This window comes from Symphalangus syndactylus, chromosome 23, assembly GCF_028878055.3.
Source record: "Symphalangus syndactylus isolate Jambi chromosome 23, NHGRI_mSymSyn1-v2.1_pri, whole genome shotgun sequence".
In the NCBI taxonomy this organism is placed as follows: domain Eukaryota; kingdom Metazoa; phylum Chordata; class Mammalia; order Primates; family Hylobatidae; genus Symphalangus; species Symphalangus syndactylus.
The window spans coordinates 39,158,267-39,170,456 of NC_072445.2; positions in this window are offsets into that span (position 1 = coordinate 39,158,267).

Genomic DNA, 12,190 nt, shown 5'->3' on the forward strand with positions numbered 1-12,190 from the left:
GATGGATCCTCAGTTAAAATGTACTGAATGTTAAGTGCGGCAAAAGATGTAAGATAGATATTAAGAATATTTTTCTGGCCGGGCGCGGTGGCTCATGCTTGTAATCCCAGCACTTTGGGAGGCCGAGGCGGGCGGATCATGAGGTCAGGAGATCGAGACCACGGTGAAACCCCGTCTCTACTGAAAATACAAAAAAAAATTAGCCGGGCGTGGTGGCGGGCGCCTGTAGTCCCAGCTACTCGGAGAGGCTGAGGCAGGAGAATGGCGTGAACCCGGGAGGCGGAGCTTGCAGTGAGCCGAGATTGCGCCACTGCACTCCAGCCTGGGCGACAGAGCGAGACTCCGTCTCAAAAAAAAAAAAAAAAAAAAAAAAGAATATTTTTCTGACTGTGAGGAAGGAGGGACAAACCCTTCTACAAAATTCTTTTCACCAAATTACCGCTGACTGTTACCACCCTGTGTGGCTCCCACAACAGCTTCTCCTACGCAGAAGCAGATAACTACATTTTTGTAGAAAACAAGAGGATGAACGGCTCCCAAATCATGTTCTTAATGATGCCCATCAGTCCTCACTTCATAATTTAATTACCAGTTACAAAAGATCTTCTAGATGCCGGATGTTTCGGTCTTCTGGAGCTCTCTCCTGCTCTTCTGGTGTATCCACAAACAATCTTGTCAAAACTGGATCCTGATATTTCATTGCTTTGGCACCTCTCATTTCCTCATTTCCTCACCAAATGCTGGAGTCCATTGAGTGAGAAGGGGCTAGCCTCAGCCCTGTGTTTACTTTGGAGGCCTAGTCAAGAGCTTTTCTAGAATATCCTGTGGGAATCAGTGGCCTTGCCCCAGTATTTTCTCATTATTTTCACACTATTCACTGTTCCCATTCAACGCGGCTGCTGAGCTATTACTTTGCTTTCTGTCTACACACTGGAGACCCTGGCTGGAGCGCCATCCTGCCTAATTCTCCGTATCTTATTGTCCTCTACGACTCACATGTGCTACTGTCCATGATCCATGCTCTTTGTCACAAAACGCAATTCTCAGCTTCCCCCCAGCTCCTACTCCTTCTCCCCAACACTTGCACCTACAGAAATGTTGCCTTCCCATTTCCCTTTTCTGTGTCTACCATCTTTTATCTGCCCTAATATCTACAAAAATATCCTCAGTTATCTTGAAGTAAAAATGGACACTTAAAATTGTTTATGTAAGTATGGATGTATATATCTATAAATTTATGTATATATATTTATTTATTCATGGATATTGGTGAACAAATGTCAGGGTGGCCCTACTTTTTACACCCACTTCTCTGGTCACAATACAGATGGCTCTGCATTTGGGTGGGAGGCAGTGAGAGAAGCATCGATTGATTGGCATGATTGGTGAATAGACACATGCACAGGAAATGCCCAGTTTTTACTTCCCAGCCTCCATTTTTGCTTTCAGTACATGTCTCACCTCAACTATACCTCTAGAAGGTATTTGAAGATTTATCCTGATCCTCTCATAAATATAAGAACCTTGTTCCATCCTATGATTTTTAAAATTATTGTAATTTTTATTTTATTTTTTGACAAAATATAATTCCATATAATTATGGGGTACAAAGTAATGTTATGATATATATACATACACAATGTGGAGTAGTTGACTCAAACTAATTAATATATCCATCACCTTAAAAACTTTTCGTTATTCCTCCTGTCTGCTACTTTACACTCTTTGACTAACGTCTTCCTATTCCTCTCAATCTACAGCCTCTGATAATCACTATTCTACTCTCTGCTTCTATGAATTTGATTGTTTTTGATTCCACATATAAATGAGAATATGCAGTATTTGTCTTATTTCACTTAGAAACATCTGGCTTATTTCACTTAGCATAACGTCCTCTAGGTTCATTCACGTTGTTACACATGGCAGAACAGCCCTTTTTTAAAGGGCTATATGTTATTCTGTTATACAGAATATATTCTGTATACGTACCACATTAAAAAATTTGTCAGTTGATGGACACTTAGGTTGATTCCATATCTTAGCTATTATAAGTAACACTGCAATGAACATGAGAGTGCAGATATCTCTTCAACATACTGATTTTAAGTCCTTAGTCCATACACCTGGAAGTGGGATTGCTGAATCATATGGTAGTTCTACTTTTAACTTTTTCAATAACTTCCACACAGTTTTTTATAATACCTATACCAATTTACATTCCCACCAACAGTGTACAAGTGTTCCCTTTTCTTTATCTTTCTTTTTTTTTTTTTTGAGATGGAGTCTCACTTTGTCACCCAGGCTGGAGTGCAATGGTGCAATCTCGGCTCACTGCAACTTCTGCCTCCCAGGTTCAAGCTATTCTCCTGCCTCGGCCTCCCAAATAGCTGGGACTACAGGTGCGCGCTGCCACACCTACCTAATTTTTTCTTTTTTTTTGTATTTTTAGTAGAGACAGGGTTTCACCGTGTTGCCCAGGCTGGTCTCGAACTCCTGAGCTCAGGCAATCTGCCCATCTCGGCCTCCCAAAGTGGTAAGATTATATAGGTGTGAGCCACTGCACCCGGCCAAGTGTTCCCCTTTCTCCACATCCTCACCAACACTTATCTTTTACCTTTTCAATAAGAACCATTCTTTCTGGCGTGAGGTGATATCTCATTGTGGCTTTAATTTGCATTTCCCTAATGATTACTGATGTTAAGCATTTTTTCTTTTCTTTTCTTTTGTTTCTTTTTTTTTTTTGAGACAGAGTCTTGCTCTGTCACCCAGGCTGGAGTGCAATGGTGCGATCTCGGCTCACTGCAACCTCCGCCTCCCGGGCCCAAGTAATTCTCCTGCCTCTGCCTCCCAAGTAGCTGGGACTACATGCATGCACCACCATGACCAGCTAATTTTTGTATTTTTAGTAGAGACAGGGTTTCACTGTGTTAGCCAGGATGGTCTCAATCTCTTGACCTTGTGATCCACCCACCTCAGCCTCCCAAAGTGCTGGTATTACAGGCGTGAGCCACCGCACCCAGCCAATGTTAAGCATTTCTTCATATGCCTGTTGGCCACTTAAATGTCTTCTTTTGAGAAATGTTTATTTGTATTCTTTGCTTATTTTAAAATCTTAGATTATTATTTTTTGCATTAACCCTTCATCAGATGTATTGCTTGAAAATATTTTCTCCCAACCAATAGGTTGTCTCTTTGTTCTGTTGTTTTCTTTGTTGTGCAGAAGCTTTTTAATGTGATGTAATCCCACTTGTCTATTTTTTAATTTTGTTGCCTGAGTGTTTGGCATCAAATAAAATAAAAATCATTGTCTAGACCAATTGTCGTATAGTTTCTCTCTGTTTTCTTCTAGTATTTTTACAGTTTCAGGTCTTATATTTAAGTCTCCAATCTATTTTTAGTTGATTTTTGTATATGGTGTGAGATAAAGATCCAATTTCATTCTTCTGCATGTGAATATCCAGTTTTCTCAGCACCGTTAATTGAAGAGATTGTCCTTTTCCCATTGTGTATTACTGGTAACTTTATTGAAAATAACTTGGTCATAAATAAGTAGATTCATTTCTGGGCTCTCTATTCTGTTTCATCAGTTGATGTGTCTACTTTTATGCCAGTACCATGCTGGGTGTTGTTGTTGTTGTTGTTGTTGTTGTTGTTGTTGTTGTTTTGAGATGGAGTCTCGCTCTGTCACCCAGGCTGGAGTGCAGTGGCGTGATCTTGGCTCACTGCAACCTCTGCCTCCCAGGTTCAACCAATTCTCTGCCTCATCCTCCTGAGTAGCTGGAATTACAGGTGCCTGCCACCATGCCTGGCTAATTTTTGTATTTTTAGTAGAGATGGGGTTTCACCATCTTGGCCAGACTGGTCTTGAAGTCCTGACCTCGTGATCTACCTGCCTCAGCCTCCCATAGTGCTGGGATTACAAGCATGAGCCACCACACCTGGCCATGCTGTTTTAAGTACTATAGCTTTGTAATATAGTTTGAAGTCAAGTGGTGTAATGGCTCCAGTTTTGCTCTTTTTGCTCAAGATTGTTTTAGCTATTCAGGATTTTTGTGTGGTTCCATATGAATTTTATACTGTTTGTAGATATTGTAAATGGGATTGTTTTCTTGATTTCTTTTTTGAATAGCTCATTGTTAGTGTATAGAAATACTACTGAGTTTTGTGTGTTGATTTTGTATGCTGCAACTTTACTGTATTCATTTATTAGTTCTCATAGCATTTTGGTGGATTTTTAAGCATGTTTTAGATAAAATACACATTCTCCTCAAGCACACATTGAACTTTCTCCAGGATAGATGTTAGGCCACAAAACAAGTCTAAACAAATTTTGAAGTGCACAATATTATTTTGTTAACTATAGGAACTATGTTAAATAGCAAATCTCTAGCACTTATTCATCCAGCATAACTAACACTTTATACCCTTTAAAGGACAACTCTTCGTTTCCCCCAGCCCCCAACTCTTGTTAGCTACTATTGTATTCTCTGCTTCTATGAGCTTGACTATTTTAATTGCCTCATATAAGAGGAATTCTGCAATATTTGTCTTTCTGTAACTGGCTTATTTCACTCAGCATAAGCGAAACTAAAAAGCTTTTGCATAGCAAAGAAAAAAATAAACAGAATTAAAAGATAACCTGCAGAATGGAAGAAAATATTTGCAAACCATATATTTGATAAGGGGCTAATTTCGAAAATATATAAGGAACTCATACACCTCAAGAGCAAAACAAACAAATAAATAACCTGATTTAAAAAATGGGCAAAGGAATTGAACAGATATGTCTCAGAAAAAGATGTTATAGACTAAATGTTTGTGTTCCCTCCTAATCATATGTTAAATCCTAAGCCCCAATATAATAGGATTAGAAGGTGGGCCCTTTAGAAGGAATTAGGTCTAGGGTCTATCTACATAAACACTCCAATCAATTGCCCATATGGGAACACAAATTGGTTTCTGATGGTGTAAAGTTACTAAGGAAAAATAATAACAATAAATGGATAAACAGTATCAATTTCTTCTTACCATGGAGGATATGTATCCTCAACAGAAGACTGTGCCATTTAAAGGCCGTATCAGTATTCATCAGAGTTGACAGGACCCTTTCCAGTAAGATTTCAGCAATGTCCTCCATTGAGGAACTTTGGGTGGAGCCAGTCTTTGCACCATGGCACTATCTAGGTCATGGCTATAAGTCTATAAGTGAAAAAACCGTGGTCAATATTAATGATATTGCAATTAGTATCAGCAATACCACTGAAGGAAACATTGACAGTTAAAATAATTTAGTAGGCTGGGCACGGTGGCTCACGCCTGTAATCCCAGCACTTTGGGAGGCCAAGGTGGGCAGATCACGAGGTCAAGAGATCGAGACCATCCTAGCCAACATGGTGAAACCCCATCTCTACTAAAAATACAAAATTAGCTGGGTGTGGTGGTGTGCACCTGTAGTCCCAGCTACTCGGGAGGCTGAGGAAGGAGAATTGCTTGAACCCAGGAGGCGGAGGTTGCAGTTAGACAAGATCATGCCACTGCACCCCACCCTGGGAACAGAGCGAGACTCCATCTCAAAAAAAAAAAAAAAAAAAAGAATTTAGTGTTTAACTCCTGTTCTGGAGAGAAAGTAAACCCACACCTATGTATTTTGCCTCAATGGCAGAACCAATTGCTTTTAGAACTGATTCTTTTTATGCTTTTTTGTTTTTCATAGCTTTACAACTTGTAATAGCAATAAGGATTCCTCACTTCTGGAAAAACTTAAAAATTTCTAATAATCCTTATATTATCTTCTGCTGTGGTTATTATAAAGTATTTTCCTCTGGTTAATAATATAGCTATGGCTTAGATTATTTTTTGTTAGCTGGTAACTTTTTTCTTATTCTAACAATTGACTAGATACCTCCTTAAGGTCAAATCCAAAATTCTGAACTATGGATACTGACAGGGTTTTGTTTGCACCCAGATCATCTTTAGCATCTCTAGATGGATACATAATAATACGAAGTTTTACACCTTTATCTTGCTGGTGTAACCCCTTGAATGAACACATGACCAAAATAGGGATGCTAGCAATAGTTAGAGTGGTTATTTTTCTCAAAATTGCTGTATGATATTGAGAGTTGCTTTGTTTGACAGGCACACAGGGTAGGAAGAGATATCATGACAAAAGGAATGGTTAATTCTTTTGCACATATATAAGTTGATTTTATTTAGGTAAAATGTTAACATAAATAAGTACTAGTAAGTTTACTTTTCCAAGATAATAAATTGTCTACAAGGATGAACTATTAGAAAAATAACTGCTAAAAGATTTTATTATTTATTTTAAGCAAAATAAGCAACAAACCAGGCACACACTTTACAGGACAGATTGCAAAGACATTGGTACAGTTCAACAGGTTCATCAATTTCTTCACCGTCCACACTGCAGTCACTGGGGAGTGGGCTAGTGGAGCACCAAAATGAAATTTTGAAAAACAATCTGGCCTATTTTGGACTGGATAGATAGGTGGATACTTACCACAGCACCATTAACATAAGATCTAGAAAGAGAAATAAAAAGAAAATTCTTTGTACTTACAATATTAGTAGAAAGGCCTTTGGGAATTCTCGTTGTTCTCTCTATACGCAATGGCAAGTCTTGTTATAAAACAGCTAAGTTGAGTCAAAGAATGACATTTGGAAGTTAAAGAAGTCCTGTCAACTGACCTAGATAGTGTCATGGTGTAATGATTGGCACTACCAAAGTTCCTTAATGGAGGATATTGCTGAGATCTTACTGGAAAGGGTCCTGTCAAGTGTGATGAATACTAATAAGGCCTTTAAATGGCACAGTTTTCTTTCCAGGATACACATCTTCCATGCTAAGAAGAAACTGGTTCTGTTTATCCATTTATTGTTATTATCATTTTTCCTTTAGATATAAGGATTAGTAACCTGCTTTTTACTTTAAATTCCAGATTAGTGGTGGTTGCTTTCTGAAAACTCCTGAGAACATTTTGAGACTACTTGGACAAGTGGCAGACATTCTATAACTAAGGCTTGCTGATAGCCAAAAGAGCCTATTTTTCCAAAATGTGTTGCAAGCTTTCAGGCTTACTATAAGTGAGCCCCATTCTGTGACAATCGGTAGGACTCAAGACATTCTGTAATCCTACCAGTGTCAACCTGCCTGTTGTTCAACAAAAGTCTGTGCTTCTGATTTTACCTGTTTAGTCCTGGGAATGTTGGGATTTATTTCCCATGAAACCAAACCTATGGTTTCATGGATCAAGATCAGAGACCATGGAAGTTCCGTACTGAAAGCCACTTTCTTCCAGAAACCAATTTAATTGTCATTTCCTCAGGAAATAAGCTCTCCTATTTGACACCTCTCACACACAGCAGAGTTGAGAGGATTCTTCTCTTGTTTTCAGTGCAAAAGTTCAGCCTATTAGACAACCTGTGTGATTGATGGTTTGGTGAGAGTTGCTACATTGTTTAGCCTGAACTATCCTTATATTGAGTATTGAAGGAAAGTGTGAGATATATAATTTAAAGAAGCACATCTGTTGTAGTTTAAGTGTGTCCCTTTTAAAATTCAGGTAGAGCTCCTCACTCAAGAATGGGATTAAGACCCTTGTGAAAAATGCTTCACACAGTTTTTAGCCTCTTGCCTTTCTACCTTCTACCATGTGAGTACACAGCGTTCATCCCCTCTGGAGGATGCAAGGCACCATCTTGGAAGTGGAGACCATGCCCTTTGCCAGACATTGAACCTGCTGGTGCCTTAATCCTGGACTTCTCAGCCTCTATGTGTTCTTTATAAATTACCCAGTCTACCGTATTTTATCACAGCACAAATGAACTAAGACAACATCTTTGTTACTCATAAATATATAAAACATACATTGACCATCTTTTTAAATATAAATTTGTATGATCTATAAACAGTGTGTCAAATTTTTATAAACAAGTTTTGAAAGTTTCTCTTTAACTTTTTTTAGTACATTCTTGATGTAGAATTACTTATTTTTGCCTCCACTTTTATCCTGTAATACTAAGGTGAACCTTAGCTTCCTTTCCTACATCACCACATCACAATTAGTTAATTAGTAAATTACAATTTCCTATTATCAAATTAAATGTGATATTCTCCTAGTTGCAACTGCACAATTGTCAATAGTACTGAATTATCATTGTAGTGTAGGAACACAGTTTATTCTCAAATCCAGAGACAATAGTGACTTCTATCCAACCTCTCCAAGAAATCTTTAACTTTCCACAATAACAGAAATATATTTTTCCAAAGTAAACAAGACACTATTTTTATTCTATTCTGAAATGATCAAACTTGCAGTACTTCGTGCTGAGAAACTGGAAATGATGATTGTGAGTAATAGAACGGAGTTAGGAATGTTGAGGCTGTTGTTATCTTTAATAAGAAGGAGATTTGTGCAGGAACTATGGGTGTCCTTATGTGACATAAACGCGAATTGTGTCATTTCCAGAGGAGAGTAACCATGGTGATGAGGGAAATCTTTTGAAGGAACTACCATTGCTACACAGTATCTACCCCAAAGTCTATAAAATGTTGTCACTCATTAAAAGAAGTAGCCTTACTGATTTGCAGAGCCATGAATTTTATATATATATATTATACTTTAAGTTCTAGGGTACATGTGCACAACGTGCAGGTTTCTTACATGTGTATACATGTGCCATGTTTGTGTGCTGCGCCCATTAACTCGTCATTTACATTAGGTATATCTCCTAATGCTATCCCTCCCCCCTCCCCCCACCCAACAACAGGCCCCAGCGTGTGCTGTTCCCCTTCCTGTGTCCAAGTGTTCTCATTGTTCAATTCCCACCTATGAGTGAGAACATGTGGTGTTTGGTTTTTTGTCCTTGCGATAGTTTGCTGAAAATGATGGTTTCCAGCTTCATCCATGCCCCTACAAAGGACATGAACTCATCATTTTTTATGGCTGCATAGTATTCCATAGTGTATATGTGCCACATTTTCTTAATCCAGTCTATCGCTGTTGGACATTTGGGTTGGTTCCAAGTCTTTGCTATTGTGAATAGTGCCGCAATAAACATACGTGTGCATGTGTCTTTATAGCAGCATGATTTATATTCCTTTGGGTATATACCCAGTAATGGGATGGCTGGGTCAAATGGTATTTCTAGTTCTAGATCCCTAAGAAATAGCCACACTGACTTCCAGAATGGTTGAACTAGTTTACAGTCCCACCAACAGTGTAAAAGTGTTCCTATTTCTGCACATCCTCTCCAGCACCTGTTGTTTCCTGACTTTTTAATGATCGCCATTCTAACTGGTGTGAGATGATACCTCACTGTGGTTTTGATTTGCATTTATCCGATGGCCAGTGATGATGAGCATTTTTTCATATGTCTTTTGGCTGCATAAATGTCTTCTTTTGAGAAGTGTCTGTTCATATCCTTTGCCCACTTTTTGATGGGGTTGTTTGTATTTTTCTTTTAAATTTGTTTGAGTTCTTTGTAGATTCTGGATATTAGCCCTTTGTCAGATGAGTAGATTGCAAAAATTTTCTCCCATTCTGTAGGTTGCCTGTTCACTCTGATGGTAGTTTTTTTGCTGTGCAGAAGCTCTTTAGTTTAATTAGGTCCAATTTGTCAATTCCGGCTTTTGTTGCCGTTGCTTTTGGTGTTTTAGACATGAAGTCCTTGCCCATGCCTATGTCCTGAATGGTATTGCCTAGGTTTTCTTCTAGGGTTTTTATGGTTTTAGGTCTAACATTTAAGTCTTTAATCCATATTGAATTAATTTTCGTATAAGGTGTAAGGAAGGGATCCAGTTTCAGCTTTCTACATATGGCTAGCCAGTTTTCCCAGCACCATTTGTTAAATAGGGAATCCTTTCCCCATTTCTTGTTTTTGTCAGGTTTGTCAAAGATCAGAGAGTTGTAGATGTGTGGCATTATTTCTGAGGGCTCTGTTCTGTTCCATTGGTCTATATGTCTGTTTTGGTACCAGTACCATGCTGTTTTGGTACCAGTACCATGCTGTTTTGGTTACTGTAGCCTTTTAGTATAATTTGAAGTCAGGTAGCGTGATGCCTCCAGCTTTGTTCTTTTGGCTTAGGATTGACTTGGCACTGTGGGCTTTTTTGTGGTTCCATAAGAACTTTAAAGTAGTTTTTCTCCAATTCTGTGAAGAAAGTCATTGGGATGGCATTGAATCTATAAATTACCTTGGGCAATATGGCCATTTTCACAATATTGATTCTTCCTATCCATGAGCATGGAATGTTCTTCCATTCGTTTGTGTCCTCTTTTATTTCGTTGAGCAGTGGTTTGTAGTTCTCCTTGAAGAGGTCCTTCACATCCCTTGTAAGTTGGATCCCTAGGTATTTTATTCTCTTTGAAGCAATAGTGAATGGGAGTTCACTCACGATTTGGCTCTCTGTCTGTTATTGGTGTATAGGAATGCTTGTGATTTTTGCACATTGATTTTGTATCCTGAGACTTTGCTGAAATTGCTTATCAGCTTAAGAAGATTTTGAGCTGAGACAATGGGGTTTTCTAGATATACAATCATGTCATCTGCAAATAGGGACAATATGACTTCCTCTTTTCCTAATTGAATACGCTTTATTTCTTTCTCCTGCCTCATTGCCCTGGCCAGAACATCCAACACTGTGTTGAATAGGAGTGGTGAGAGAGGGCATCCCTGTCTTGTGCCAGTTTTCAAAGGGAATGTTTCCAGTTTTTGCCCATTGACAGTTTTTAGCATGAAGGGCTGTTGAATTTTGTTGAAGGCCTTTTCTGCATCTATTGAGATAATCATGTGGTTTTTGTCTTTGATTCTGTTTATATGCTGGATTACGTTTATTGATTTGCGTATGTTGAACCAGCCTCGCATCCCAGGGATGAAGCCCACTTGATGGTGGTGGATAAGCTTTTTGATGTGCTGCTGGGTTTGGTTTGCCAGTATTTTATTGAGGATTTTTGCGTCGATATTCATCAGGGATATTGGTCTAAAATTCTCTTTTTTTGTTGTGTCTCTGCCAGGCTTTGGTATCAGGATGATGCTGGCCTCATAAAATGGGTTAGGGAGGATTCTTTCTTTTTCTATTGATTGGAATAGTTTCAGAAGGAGTGGGACCAGCTCCTCCTTGTATCTCTGGTAGAATTCAGCTGTGAATACGTCTGGTCCTGAACTTTTTTGGTTGGTAAGCTATTAGTTATTGCCTCAATTTCAGAGCCTGTTATTGGTCTATTAAGAGATTCAACTTCTTCCTGGTTTAGTCTTGGGAGGGTGTATGTGTCGAGGAATTTATCCATTTCTTCTAGATTTTCTAGTTCATTTGCATAGAGGTGTTTATAGTATTCTGCAGAGCCATGAATTAAAGTGATAAAAATAATTTTAGTATAAGGGACGTAATTCTCTTTAGAAATTGAAGGTAAGGTAGTGTAATACAATGGCAGAGCTTGAGGGGTTTGGAATCACATGTATAATAACTTAGTTCAATAGAGTTGACAGAACAACTCTGCTTTAAAATAATTAATATTTTATGTGAAGAGTGTTCAATCTCTTACTCCTGGTTCCATTATGATTTCCTCATTTGTTTCAGGCTATGGCCCTTTACTATTCCACTTCTCTTGTTTTATTGTAAGGGAAGATATAAGAAGACTTTGCTGGCTGGACACGGTGGCTCACGCCTGTAATCCCAGCACTTTGGGAGGCCGAGTTACTATTTACTAGCCTTGCATCTTTGCAAAAGTTGTTTAATCTCCATCATTTTATTCTCTCCACTTGTAGGGATGAAAAGGTATTTCCCTCACTCAGCTAATGTGAGAATTGAATAAAAATATGATGTGTGGAAAGCTCTTGGTACAATTCTGAGTGCAAAGCAAAATGCTCAAAAATTGCTCAAGAAATTTTAGTCATTTTTATTGCAGCAGGGTGAGTATCCCATCCCTAGAAACACTAAGGCACATAAGGAATGAGTGCCTATCAGAACTGTGGTAGGGTGTGAATTAATGCAGAACTTTATCTGTATAGTTGTACTTTGAAGTCCATTCTGAATCTTAGATGCTACATTTATATAAATATAAAGCATAGTAACTATCTAAATGTAGAACTATATGTTTAAAATTATATGATTACATCAACTCATGTAATTCATAGATTTTCCCTAGGGTTCTCTTTCCTGAACATT